Raw genomic sequence first — 13,622 nt, 5'->3', positions numbered from 1 at the left:
CTGAAGGGTGTCCCAGATCAGGGTGGGGGTCCCACTGGGGTGCCTGGCCAGCCTGGATGAGGGGCTGATGGCTGTTTGCAGGCTGATCACACCCCCTTCAGGGTGGGGGTCCCCACTGGGGTGCCTGGCCAGCTTGGATGAGGGGCTTGTGGCTGTTTGCAGGCTGGTCACACCCCCTTCATGGTGGGCGTCCCCACTGGGGTGCCTGGCCAGCCTGGGTGAGGGGCTGATGGCTGTTTGCAGACTGGTCAAGCCCCCCCCAGCGGTGACCCACACCCCATGCAGGTTTGGCCAGCCTGGGTGAAGGGCTGATGGCTGTTTTCAGGCTGGCCACACCCCCTTTAGAGTGGGGGGTCTTCACTGGGGTGCCTGGCCAGTCTGGGTGAGGGGCTGAGGACCGTTTTCAGGCTGGCCAAGCCCCCCGGCGATGGAAGCTCCCAGCCTCTCCTTTTTTTCTTTTTCTTTTTTTTTTATTCTGGGATTTATTTACCTTCTATAATTGAAACTATGTAGCCTTGAGTGGAGCTCAGAGCTGGCCAGGGTGGGTGGGAAGCTTGGCTTCCTCCATCGCCAGGGGCAACCCAAGCCTCCTGCTTGCTCCAGCTCCATGGCCACAGCCGGCTGAAAGCAGGTAACTGGGGTTTATTTATCTTCTATAATTGAAACTTTGTTGCCTTGAGTGGAGCTCAGAGCCAGCCGTGGCAGGCAGGAAGCTTGGCTTCCTCCATCACTGGGGCAACAGAGCCTCCTGCTCGCTCCAGCTCCCTGGCTGCCGGCCGTCATCTTGGTTGGGTTAATTGGCATATAGTCGCTCTGATTGGCTGGTGGGCATGGCGTAAGGCATAGCGAAGGTACGGTCAATTTGCATGTTTGTCTTTTATTAGTGTAGATTATTACTTTCATGTGTCCTCGTTGACAAGAGCAAGGAAATATGTGTTTTATACTAAACCCCTGCATATACACATATCTGTATTTCCATGTTATCATTTGTGTCAATATTAAATTAAACACGAGTTCATGGTGATGTCTCCAACTCTAATCATCACATGGATCACTCTAACCTCTGCTTTTTATCCATAAAATTCCACTCCAATGGTAAGAAACCTAGCTCCTATCATCTGCCATCCATTGATTTACTTGTTCAATTCTAGTATGTAGCAGTAACAGAACTGTTAACTCATATCCCCAAGGAATATGACTTTATCAAGAGTTCAGTACTCACCTAGTTTATTTTTTTTTTAAATATATTTTTATTGATTTCAGAGAGGAAGAGAGAGGGGATGGGGAGGGGAGAGAGAAACATCAATGATGAGAATGAGTCATTGATCGGCTGCCTTCTGCATGTCCCCTACTGGGGATCATGCCTGCAACCCGGGCATGTGCCCTTGACTGGAATCGAACCTGGGACCCTTTAGTCCGCAGGCCAACGCTCTATCCACTGAGCCAAACCAGCTAGGGCTCACCTACTTTCTTTTACCTTTAGTTTAACAGACCCCACTGATTTCCAAAGTTATTTAGCTCAGTACCTTTCCCTTCCCCTTCTCCAGGCTGTTTCATACATTTGTAAAAGATTATGTGATCACATTCTGCATTCTATCCTGGGATTTCCCCCCTTCTTCTAAATATTTTTTAATTTGCATCCATTAAGGTTCATTTTTCATCCTGTAAAATTCGATGGGTTTGATAAATAAATACAGTGTCAGGTATCCACAATTACATATCATACAGAATACTTTATTTTTTTTTAAATATATTTTATTGATTTTTTACAGAGAGGAAGGGAGAGAGATAGAGAGTTAGAAACATCGATAGAGAGAAACATCGATCAGCTGCCTCCTGCACATCTCCTACCGAGGATGTGCCCGCAACCCAGGTACATGCCCTTGACCGCAATCGAACCCGGGACCCTTCAGTCTGCAGGCCAACGCTCTATCCACTGAGCCAAACCGGTTTCGGCCAGAATACTTTAACTGACCTAAAAAATCCCCTGTACTTTGCTATTCCCACCCTTTCTTTCTTCCTTCAAAGCCCCTATCAACCAGTCATCTTTTTACTACAACTATGGTTTTGTCTTTTCCAGGTCATATAATTGAAATCACAGTATGTAATCTTTTCAGTCCGGCTTCTTTCAGTCAGCAATATGCACTTAAAATCCCTTGTGTCTTTGCATGGATGGGTAGCTCATTTCTTTTTATCACTGAATAATATTTTATTGTATGGATATACCACAGTTTATCCATTCACCTACAAAAAAAGCATCTTTGTTGCTTGTTTGGGGCAATTATGAGAAAACCTGCTATGAACATTCATGTGCAGGTGTTTGTGTGGGCATAAGTTTTCAAATCAGTTGGGTAAATAGCAAGGAGCTGAAATGATGGATCATATAGTAAAACTATGTTTAGCTTTGTTAGAAACTGCCAAACCATCTTTCAAAGTGGTGGTATCACTTTGCATTCCCACCAGCAATGTCTGAGAGTTCCTGTTGCTCTGCATCCTCCCCAACAATTAGCATTGCCAGGTTTTCTTTGGATTTTAGCCATTCTAATAGCTAAAGGTAGGTATTTCCTCTGTTTAAAAAAAAAAAGTGAAAAATACTAAATCCCGAATCAGATTTTTATTTTTGATTAGAGCTGTCAAGTGCTCACATCTCTAAGAAGGAAGCCGAAACCCTGAGGCTTAAGGATGTGAAAGATCAGCAGCCAGTGTAATATTGGGCACAAATGCCAGTGGAAATTTAACTGGGCTTGTATTTTATTAGGACTATTATTTTTGTAGTCTATGGTTACAAAGTTCCACAGGTTTTAAATGGTCTGCACAGCCTTCTTTTTCCTATAAGCCCTGCTACTTTTAGAGTGCAATTTTGAGGAAAACATGGGGTTTTCTCCAGTAACACATTTTTGGCATTACAGCAGAAATGCCTATACTTTCCCCTAGGACACACCATCCTATCATCTCCCGTTTCTAAAGACTTCATTTCTATACTTTCCAACATCAAAGGAATTCCAATTCCCTGGACCCTTTCTTGGTTTGTTTTTATCTTCCTTTTTCCTCCCCCAGGATGGGCTTACATGGTAATCACTTAAAAGCTCCCAAATAGCCTTGATTTTCCTCAGATGCCTATCCTTCCATCACACCCCACCAGCAAAACCACAGCCTTAGATCAATACTATAATCTCCCTTCCCTAACTCCTGCTCTGAGCATTTGGCCTCTGCTGAATAAAGTCCAACAATCTTGCCAAGACCCACTCTTACGAAGTCAGCTGGGTTCTCCCACTGCTATCAACAATACACTCAGAAATCTTGAGTTTGTTCCCCATTCCCCTCCGTGTCTAGCCCACATTTTCACCATTCACTTTGAGCCCTCTACTCGAACTCGGTGAGCACACTACCTTGACTATCTAATCTAATAAAAGACAAACATGCAAATTGACTGTACCTTTGCTATGCCTTAAGCCACGCCCACCAGCCTGGGACCCCTCAGGGGATGACCACCTGCTGGCTTAGGCCCGCTCCCCGGAAGATCGGGCCTAAGCTGGCAATCAAACATCCCTCTGGCAGCCCGGGAGCCCTCAGGGGATGTCCACTTGCCAGCGGGGAGCAGGCCTAAGCTGAAGTCAGACATCCTTAGCGCTGCTGAGGAGGCGGGAGAGGCTCCCGCCACCACCGCTGTACCGGCAGCCTGGCTTGTGGCTGAGCAGAGCTCCCCCTGTGGGAGCGCACTGACCACCAGGGGGCAGCTCCTGCATTGAGCGTCTGCCCCCTGGTGGTCAGTGTGTGTGTGTGTCATAGTGACCAGTCATTCCCAGTCATTCCCAGTCATTCTGCTATTAGGGTAAATTTGCATATTACCCTTTTATTATATAGGATTATTATTCATTAATGTATTAGAAAACTCCTGTAAACCTACTTTTGCCCCACACTGTATATAATCCTGTGGTATAAATCACTGTCAATAATGCACTGAGGTTGGTGGTGAGCATAATGAACTTTTAAAAAAAGTTTTTAATGTAATAAAAACAAGTACAGTTAGTAATTATTTGTTAAAATGCGTTAAATTTTGTATACATTTATTGGGATGCCATACCTTGGACTGACATCTTACTGTCATCTAACTTATGTCTCTTCAGTTTTATCTACACAAACTAAAATGAAACTTACTTAGAAATGATATAGTAGTCTCTAACAGTACTTTCTAAAGGGGATTTTAGGGATAATTTTGGATTATGTGGATTTTCATCTTACATGCTGACATTAGAAGCTAATTGCCAGGTACAATGTAACTCCACTATTAGCCAGTCATTAAAAAAACGAAACACAGACCTATTTAAAACCACAGATCTAGAGACAACCAAGATGGCGGCATAGGTAAACACCTGAATTTGCTGCCACGCACAACCACATTAAAACTACAACTAAAAGACAAAACGAATACCACCCAGAACCACAGGAAGGCTGGCTGAGTGGAAATTCTACAACTAGAAGGAAAGAGAAAAGCGCATTGAGTCCAGTAGGAGGTGCAGTGGTATGGAAGGGAGGTACGGAGGTGCACGCGCAAGGGGCTGGCAGCTGGGTATGTTGTTGTCTTTCTCAATCAGGAGGGAGATACAAGCTCCCGACTGCTCTGAACTCCAGCTCCGGGTGAGAATTTGGGGACCCAGACTCATATGGAGAGAAACTGGACTGTCTGGCATCAGGCCGGAACGTGAGGGCGGCTTTCTCGCAGAGATGCTTGCAGCAGTCATTGTTCCTGCACAGGGCCGCGGAGACACAGACCCCAGGACCTCTCTGAGGCAGAGCAGACTGGCAGCCATTGCGTTTTGCTCGACCCTGGTGATTCCAAGACCCCGCCCCACCCAATTTACAACCCCAGCCAAGCTGTATGCAGAGGCTTTTGCATATGAATGGCCTGGCCTTTCTCCGCCTAAAAACCTGGGCAGACTCAGTGAACGCCAAAGCCCCACTGAAGCAAGTCCTGCCCCATAAGGGTGTCTCCAGTACAGAAGTTCTCCCATTGTAGACACAACTGGTCCTCACAGCCAAAGGGCCTGGAGGTCAATTCCTCCCAGTGATACCTACAACAATCAAGGCTTAACTACAACAAGACTGTGCACCCAGCCCACAAAGGGGTGCACCAAGAGTGTCCACCTCAGGTAATTGGGGAGGCTAAGCCACTGGGCCCTATAGGACACCTAGCACACAAAGCCACTCTATCAACACAGGGAAGCAACCAAAATGTGGAGACAAAGAAACATGTCACAAACAAAAGAAATGGAGGAAAGCAAACTACTGGATATAGAGTTCAAAACCACGGTTATAAGGTTACTCAAGAATCTTCTAGAAACCTCTGAGAAATTTAGTAAGACCCTCAAGGATATGAAAAATGACTAACTAGAAATTAAGCATACACTGACTGAAATAAAGAATAATATACAGAGATCCAACAGCAGACTAGAGGATCCCAAGAATCAAGTTAAAGATTTGAAATACAAAGAAGCAAAAAATACCCAACCGGAAAAGCAAAAGGAAAAAAGAATACAAAAATACGAAGATAGTGCAAGGAGCCTCTGGGACAACTTCAAGCATACTAACATCCGAATTATAGGGGTGCCAGAAGAAGAAAGAGAGCAAGATATTGAAAACCTACTTGAAGAAATAATGACAGAAAACTTCCCCTACCTGGTGAAATAGACTTACAAGTCCAGGAAGTGCAAAGAACCCCAAACAAAAGAAATCCGAAGAGGACCACACCAAGACACATCATCATTAAAATATGCCAAGGGCAAAAGACAAAGAGAGAATATTAAAAGCAGCAAGAGAAAAACAGTTAGTTACCTACAAGGGAGTACCCATACGACTGTCAGCTGATTTCTCAACAGAAACTATGCAGGCCAGAAGGGAGTGGCAAGAAATATTCAAAGTGATGAATAGGAAGAACCTACAACCAAGATTACTCTACCCAGCAAAGCTATCATTTAGAATTGAAGGTCAGATAAAGAGCTTCACAGATAAGAAAAAGCTAAAAGAGTTCATCACCACCAAAACGGTATTGTATGAAATGCTGAAGGGTATTCTTTAAGAAGAGAAAGAAGAAAAAGGTAAAGATAAAAATTATGAACCACAAAGTGACAACAAATAAATATCTATCAACAAGTGAATCTAAAAATCAAGTGAATCCAAAATCTGACAAACAGAATGGTGAATACAATAGAATCAGGGGCATAGAAAGGGAGTGGACTGAGAATTCTGGGGGAAAGAAGGGGGCGTGGGGGGTGCAGAAAGACACTGGACAAAAATCGTACACCTATGGACAAGGACAGTGGGGGGGGGGGTAAGGGCAGCGGGTGGGGTGGGAACCGGGTGGAGGGGAGCTATGGGGGGAAAAAGAGGAACAACTGTAATAATCTGAATAAAGATTTTTAAAAAATAATAAAATAAAAATTAATTTTTTAAAAAACATCTGATTTAACCTCAATCCTCCTCTAGGCACTCCCTAACCTCTTTCCTCATCTATATTTCTCAAGAGTAATCTATATTCACTTTCTCTCTGCTTGGTCCCTTCTGTTTATTCTGATTTTTTTCCCCCACCACTCAATTCAAACTGTTCTCCCTGAGATCACAATGATCTAATTTCCAAATTCAGTGGAAAATTTTCTGTGCCTATTTCACTAAACCTATCTGTTGCATTTGACACTAAAGAGCACTTCATTTCTGATACTCCTCTGCTCAGCTTCTGTGACACCACACTCCTCTTTCCAGGTCCCTCTTAACTATTCCTTCTTGGGATCCATCCAGTCTTTTCATGTTAGTGTTGCTCAGGGTTCCATCTTTGACCCACTGCTCTTCTCACTTCACTTACTCTTTCATACACTCCCAGAGTTCCAACTACCAAGAGGTGATTCCCAAATCAGTCATGACCTGGATCTCTCCCAAGCTCCAGGCAATAATGATACCTGCCAATCTGCCTTACACACTTCCCTACTGAAAGAAGTAGAGCCCAGACCATCCTTTGTGCTAGGAGGATGTTTTATATATCCCTAGAGGCCCGTTGCACAAAATTCATGCATGGGAGGGGGGGGTCCCCTCAGCCCAGCCTGCACCCTCTTAATCCGGGGCCCCCTTGGGGGAAGTCCGACTGCCTGTTTAGGCCCAATCCCTGGGATTGGGCCTAAACAGGCAGTCGGACATCCCTCTCGCAATCCGGGACCACTGGCTCCTAACTGCTCACCTGCCTGCCTGCCTGATCGCCCCTAACTGCCCCCCCCCCGCCAGCCTGATCACCCCTAACCGCCTCTGCCTGCCAGCCTGATCGCCCCTAACCATACCCCCCTGCTGGCCTAGGCACTCCTCACTGCCCCCCCTTCCAGCCTGGTTGCCCCTAACTGCCCCTGATGCCGGCCTGGTCACCCCTCACTGCCCACCTCTACTGGCCTGGTTGCCCCTCACTTCCCCCCACTGCCGGCCTGATCACCCCACACAGCCTGCTGTTTGGTCGTGTGGTCGCCCCTCACTGCCCCCCTTGCCGACCTGCTCGCCCCACTCAGCCAGCTGTTTGGTCATTGCATTAGGGCATCCCGACCAATTTGCATATTGCCCTTTTATTAGTATAGGTTACTACCCTCACACCCCTACAGCTGATTCAACACAGGTCAGCACCTGACATTGAAAGTCACCAATTCACACCACAGCATATAATGAAAAGCTATGCCAATGAAGAATGATGACAATTAGCAAGACCAACTTGGTAAGTCTCTCAGGAATTTGAAATAGGAAGGAAAGAATAAGTCAAGAGAAAAAAAGAGAAGTAAGAAAACCAGAAACTAGTGATTGCAGCTGAGTCACTTTAGAAGGGGAATAAAGTAACAAACCATGAACTCCAGCTGTTGTGATTACTGGAGCCACCTTAACCCAGAAGACCTGTTCTTTATGTAAGGCTTGCTTCTTTCGCTTTTTCTGGTTTCCATGAAGTCAGATCACATGGCTAAGATTTCCATTTTTACTTATCTACAAATATATTGTAACTAGAGGCCTGATGCATGAAAATTCATGCAAGACTATGCCTTCCTACCCTCGGCTGCCAGCACCGGCTTCCCTCCAGCATCCAGGACCCGGGCTTCTCTACTCTGGCCGCTGGCAGGCACCTGGAACCCAGGCTGGCTTTCCCCGGGCCACCCACAGGCACCCAAAACCTGAGCTGGCTTCCCCCAGGCTACCTGCAGGCACCAGGGACCCAGGCTGGCTTCCCCTGGGCTGCCCTCAGGCACCCGGGACCCAGCTGGCTTCCCTCCAGCCCCGGCTTCGTCAGGAAGGACATCCAGAACGACATCCGGTCTAATTAGCATTTTGCCCTTTTATTATTATAGATACTTCTTACAATTATTATTTGATTCATGGTTCCTCGCAAGAACCTAACAGAGTCAGAAACCCAACCATCAACTTTGATTTCTCTCTCCATCATCCCATTATATCCTGTCAGTGCTACTTTAAAACATTACAACTATGTTTGTTCTTCTCCACCCCTACCACTGATCAAGTTCAGATCCTTATTTCTGATGTGGTCTGCTGGAACAGTCTTCTAAATGGGTTTGATATACCCAATATTGTACCCGTTGAATCTATCTTTTAATTATTGTGTAATCTGACAAAAATGAAAATATGAACCAGTCACTTCCTATTTAAAATCCTTTAATGATTCATCTCCTACAGAATAAGATCTAAGATCAATAAAATATTCTATAAGGCCTCTCACAATCTTTTTCCAGCTGCTTCTTGTTGCACTTAAATTCCAATCACCCAAAACTGCTTGTAGTTCCAAACATATACAAGAATTCTCCGTGCTTTCTTACTTGTAATACCTAGCCCCTCCCCTTCCCCTATAGACTACTTATCTTTTAAGACTGACCACTAGCCTCATCCCCTCTAAAAGCTGTCCCTGACACCAACTTCATCCCTTCCAATGTCAGCCTGAGTAGAGCTTCTCCTGCCCTCCGACGTGTGCTCTTTATAACACTTCCTTTACCACATCATGTCCTTGGTGCTCTTTGAATAAAAAGACAGTATTGCATGCACCTCTGAGTGCCCAGAACCTTGCACAATGTAAACAAACACTCACTAAAAGGTTGCTGAATAAATGAAAGAATACGTAAATAGAGACCAAGGCATATACACAAACTAGAGGACCGGTGCACAAACAGATTCGTGCACCAGTGGGGTCCCTCAGCCTGGCCTGTGCCCTCTCACAATCCGGAAGCCCTTGGGGAATGTTGGACTGCCAGTTTCAGCCAGATCCCTGCAGATCAGGCTGAAACCAGCAGTCCGACATCCCCTGAGGGATGTAGTAGTGCACACAGTGACAGGTGGCTGGGGAGGAGCCCAAGCCAGAGTCAGGCGCCACGCCGCCTCCCGCTTATCCCAGCCAGCCCTATGGCGCACGCCTCTGCCACCACTTGGTAGCGCTGCCATGGAGGCAGGAGAGGCTCGCGCCAGCGCAGCTGCGCTTGCCAGCCATGAGCCCAACGTCTGGCGCCCATCAGTCAGCTGAGCAGTGCTCCTACTGTGGGAGCGCACTGACCACCAGGGGGCAGCTCCTGTATTGAGCGCCTGCCCCCTGGTGGTCAGTGCACATCACAGCAACCTGTCAAGCAGTTGACCAGTTGTGTAGGGTTTTATATATATAGACTAAAGGCCCGAGGCATGAAAATTCATGCAAGAGTAGGCCTTGCTTCCCCTGGCTGCCGGCACCAGCTTTCCCCTGGCACCCAGACCCAGGTTTCCCTCCTCCCACCGCCTGCAGGCACCCGGGACCGGGCTGGCTTCCCCCAGCTTTGTCAGGAAGGATGTCCGGAAGGATGTCCGATCTAATTAGCATATTACCCTTTTATTATTATAGATTATCTAGCAGGGTATCTGCTAAACAGCAACTGCTCAATGAATTATCATTACTATTGTCTATTTTACTGCAAATGTAATTATTAGACTCACTTGATTCTTTCAATTATCAACTGGTATTTTTAAAGCTAAACTTCCCAAAAATCTGGCAAAGGGAACCCTGGGAAATGCTCAGTTTGGTTTTTAAATTCCTTGATTTTTGAGGAGCAATTTTATATCACCCCCATAATTCTTATAGGACATTTGTATTGGCAGGCAAGCAAATATTTATTGAGATATTTGTTCAACCTTAAGAAGTGAAAGAAATCAGATAAGCAATTAAACTTAGGTCTAATGGCAGTTGATATTGAGGGGGAGGGGAATTAGGCATACCAAAAGCTCAACCTATTTGGTTAGATACTGTTAATAATGCTTTAAATTAAAAATGCAATCCACTATTTCATTGCTTCCTACCATTCCCAACTTACACTTATCTTCTAAGCTGCCCTAAATTAGCATAATCAAGGTGTCTGGACTTTTCCATGGCATTAGTGTGATCCAGGTAACACTTTTCTCCAGAAGTAGTTTTAATGTCAACTATTCTTCAAAAAGTTTTAAATGTGATCAATGAATTTTACCTACTTGAGATACTTAAAAATCTCACACAAGTTGAAATAGGCAATTCAGTATAGTGGAAAGAGCTACATTTAGAATCTGTGAAAATAAGTTTCAATCCTGGCTTAACTGTGACTGGCAAAATCTAACCTCTAAGTGCTCCCACTTTCTCAGATCTAAAATGAGAATTCCACCACCTTATCCAAATCTACTTCTATCAAAATGCTTTATAAAATATCCAAAGAGTGATAACTTCACAAATAGAAAAATGAAATCTGTAACTGAAAACATTTCTGGTAATCAAAGCCATTGTCAAATTCATGAAAATGCTTTAAGTTGGAATAAAGTTATCATTATAACTTAAGTCTAAACTTGTCATATTTGTATTTATTCAAAGCTGACAACTGTAAAAAGGAAAGAAACATACCTGAGTATTTCAACAGTTGGTGTAAAACTGCTAAGCAAAAGGTTTTGTTGTGGGTTTGTTGTTGTTTTTTTAACGTACAGAATACACATCCTATTTCTCGTCAATCCAAACAACTCTATTTGTCTGGCATTGTTTAATATTAATCCCTTCAGATCACTTAAGGAGCCACACACTGTGACCAAAAACAGTAATTCCAACTTAAAAGAATAAACTCTTAAAAACAGAATGTGGTCAGAGCAAAAGAAATCAAGATATTTCTATTTCAAAGGTAAGGTTAATTCTCATTCTGGAAAATAATTATCAATCCTTTAAAATTCTGTAATATGCAAAAAAACTTTGTGAACAGTAGTTATTAATGTCAAATGTGTCTCAAAATGCTTAGGTAAAAACAATGCAGCACAATGATAGGTTAAATAAAATCAACTCTGCTTATTTTGGGACTTCAAAGTTTTACTTACCCACAACCTATTACACTTCCCCTTTTCTCCCTTCCCTTATTACTGGGACAGAGTTGCCCAGTACTTTTGGTGTGATCCACTCAGAAGGCACACAGAAAAACAACAGGAAGAAAAACACCCAACATATTAAAATAACAAGACAAGAGGAAGAGGCAGTAGAAGGGGGAAAAAAGAGACTGTTTGCATCAAGGGGGAAGAGAGAGACAAAGGGGAGAAAGAAAGGGACAAGAGAATGACAAACAACAAAATCTGTTCTTCCGGAAATAATGGTTTATGATTATAAAAGAGTGAAGTTTCCAGAAAGTGAATCTTAGTCTTACACAATAGAAAGTAATACAGAGGCCAACAGGAAAAATAATTGAGACAGCAGTGTCATAAATATTCCAAACGCCAACCAATTTCACACAAGCATGAACTTTTCTCTGACCTAAATCATCAACTTTATGTAAAAGGAGTTAGTAAAACTAATCAAACCATGTTACAGTGCTAAATAAACTGTAATCATACATCTTAGATATCATGGAAATTCAGAGCTGGAAATTTCCTTCCCAGTCATCCAGCTCAACTCCCTCATCAGGCAGAGAAAGAAACTGATGCCCTGTTTTGTAACATGCCTAAAATCACAAATGATTGCAGAACTCAGGGAAGCTAGAACTCTTTGTTCAATAATCTTCCATATCTTCTGCTTCTGATTTTTGTAAGTTAATTATTAACCATCAACCATACATTTAAAAAGTTTGTCAAGTCTAACAAAAAGCTTTCTGGTGGCCAGATCAGAAGTAAACACCTCATAACATAGCACTGTTCATACAAATTAAAACACAAAATTAAACAGTAGCCTTGACAGGGTATTAACAAAATATCCGAACTTAAGAAAAAACAAAAGCCCAGTATTCTAAAATTTTCAGCCATTTAAGTTAAGAAACATATGGGAAGCTTTTCTCTGGGTCTATGAATAAAAAGAAGAAATATTCAACAAGGCCTATTTTTGTACATGGTTCTCTGCAGCCAAAATCATTTGGTAGATTTGTCCCCATTCTCCTTTCTGATTAAATAGTAACTTATTTGTCAAGGTTCTTCTTAAGTTTCAGTTCTGTATACTTTAAGTATTTAACCACCACAATTGTTTATACCCTCTCTATCCATGTCACTAGGACCTGATTAAAACCCTCCCCTTGTAGCCAATCAAAATACGGCTGCTTTGAATGTAAATGCTCCAGATTCAGGTTTGGGGCCTAAAAAATTGGATTTGTTTCCAGGCAAATACATTGGATTGTTCCTCCCAGCCACCCCACCCCACCCCACCACACACACAAGTAAACTTGATGCATGCTCTTAATTTGGGCTACATTTTTAAAATTCCCATTGCAACTTATAATTTTATATAAAACTGATCTGCATGAAGCTTTGTTTTAATATAGCAGACACTGATGAGGGAAGAGGGAGACAAGCACAAGCCTAAGGCTTTTTTTTTTAAACTGCAGGTGTAAAACCCAAGCCAATTTTCTCTAAAATACTAAATAACATTAAAAAAAAAATCCTTGTTTTCAACCAAACTTCACATAATGCCAACACGTAAATATACGGCATTTCCAATCAGCAGTGGTAGATTTCTGCTCCCGGAAGAAAACGCGGACTCCTGAGGTTTCACCTCTCTTACCCTCCCAGCTGCCTTCCGTGAGACACATTGACGGCAAACTTGGGCCCCTCGTCCCTTTGTCCCCCCCTAATCTCTGGCCTAATTTTGGACAAAATCCCCCACTGATGACTCCTCCCCCTGTCTACCCCTGCACGCCCTTAGCAATTACACCTCGGCACCGGGCCTCTCTCCCCCCGTGTAAGAAGAGAACGCCTGACCCACGCCACCTGGAGAACAATGTAACCCAACTCCGCGCCCATGGATTCCTCCATCCAGGCCCTAAGATTTATCTCCAGGGGAAATCAGAAAGCGAGTCGTGTCCTGTCATGCTGGCTTCCCCCGAGGTGTCCTAGTCCCAGCCCGGGCTGACCGCCCCGTGACGCCGAGGAGCAGGTTACTCACCTTCCCGGCCCCGGCCCCGGCCCGCACACCTTCCCCACGACCCCATCCCCGCCTCGGGGCAGCGGCGCGGCGGCGAGTCCCCTCCGAGGGCGCCCGGGCCCGGAGGGAGGGAGGGAGGGAGGGGACGGGAGCGGTCGGGGCGGCGGGGACCCCTACCTTTGTAGTGCACCCGCAGGTTGTTCTGCGACAGGCCGATGTAGCTGAACTTGTCCTTGGG

At 44.4% G+C, this 13,622-nt stretch overlaps 1 protein-coding gene across 1 annotated transcript in view; it reads right to left on the bottom strand.

Moving 5' to 3' along the window:
* Positions 1 to 13,616, bottom strand: part of RANBP9 (RAN binding protein 9) — a 95,554-nt gene extending 81,938 nt beyond the window's left edge. Inside the window, exon 1 of the mRNA XM_006091766.1 lies at positions 13,562 to 13,616. The gene's annotated coding sequence lies outside the window, so the exon portion shown is untranslated. The remainder of the gene's footprint in view (positions 1 to 13,561) is intronic.
* Between the last annotated feature and the right edge of the window lie 6 nt (positions 13,617 to 13,622).

Source organism: Myotis lucifugus, unplaced genomic scaffold, assembly GCF_000147115.1.
Source record: "Myotis lucifugus unplaced genomic scaffold, Myoluc2.0 scaffold_95, whole genome shotgun sequence".
In the NCBI taxonomy this organism is placed as follows: domain Eukaryota; kingdom Metazoa; phylum Chordata; class Mammalia; order Chiroptera; family Vespertilionidae; genus Myotis; species Myotis lucifugus.
The sequence above is the reverse complement of the archived record's forward strand: the minus strand, read 5'-3'. Positions and strand labels throughout refer to the sequence as shown.